Genomic DNA, 971 nt, shown 5'->3' on the forward strand with positions numbered 1-971 from the left:
AGGAAAGAAAAAGAAAAAGAAAGAAAGGCAAAGTGCTCATATTGAGAAGGTACTTTTGAATTACACAGTATAAATCAGTTACCAGTCAGATCTGGTACATTCCCCTTCCCCCACCATACTTGGCCTACACTTAACTTTTCACCTTTAGAATAATGATTTCAGTAATTCTGCTCTAAAGACAATCACTGAGTGTCAACTGAGAAAAACGGTAGGTGATGGTTATGGGTGGAAGCCATCAAGTAACAGTGTTTAGGATAATACTACAACTATAGCAGGGAATGAGATCTAGCACATTTTGAATATAAAAAGAATTCTATACAATGGTGGTTCCAAACACTTTATGCCACATAACAAGATACTATTATAGAAACTGACAGTGCTCCAGTAATGGGGTTATAAGACCCACAGGGAGATGGAAGAAAGAAATGCTTTGGAGCCAGGCAGGCTCCTATTTGCATCCCAGCTCCACTGCATGCTAGCTGTACAGCCTTGGGCAAGTCACAGAGCATCAGTCTGTTTCCTTGCCTTTAAAATGGGACACTAACTTTAATTCACAAAGTTTTCAAGGATTAGAGTTAATGTAGAAAATTGACTCATTGGGGTGCCTGGCTGGCTCAGTCGACAGAGCATGCAACTCTTTATTCTCAGGATTATAAATCTGAGCCCCACATTGGGTGTAGAGATCACTTAAAAATAAAATCTAAGGGGCACCTTGGTGGCTCAGTTCAACTCGGTTTGGGCTCAGGTCATGATTTCGCGGTTTTCTGAGTTCGAGCTCTGCGTCGGCTGAGAGCATGAAGCCTGCTTGGGATTCTCTCTCTCCCTGTCTTTCTCTGTCCCTCCCCCACTTGTGTTGTCTCTCTCAAAATAAGTAAACTTAAAAAAAGAAAATAAAATCTTAAATTAAAAAAAAAAGAAAAAAGAAAATTGGTGAGAAACAGTAAAAAGGTAAAAAAAGAAAATAGTGAAAA

General features: G+C 39.4%; 1 long non-coding RNA gene across 1 annotated transcript in view; it reads right to left on the reverse strand.

Annotated features, from left to right (window-relative positions):
- LOC121016799 (uncharacterized) overlaps positions 1 to 668 on the reverse strand; it is a 3352-nt gene extending 2684 nt beyond the window's left edge. The window contains exon 1 of the long non-coding RNA XR_005784470.1: positions 1 to 668. This exon is cut by the window's left edge and continues 710 nt beyond it. This is a non-coding gene — a long non-coding RNA (uncharacterized LOC121016799).
- Between the last annotated feature and the right edge of the window lie 303 nt (positions 669 to 971).

Source organism: Herpailurus yagouaroundi, unplaced genomic scaffold (genome assembly GCF_014898765.1).
Source record: "Herpailurus yagouaroundi ecotype Mexico unplaced genomic scaffold, PumYag 213, whole genome shotgun sequence".
Lineage (NCBI taxonomy): Eukaryota > Metazoa > Chordata > Mammalia > Carnivora > Felidae > Herpailurus > Herpailurus yagouaroundi.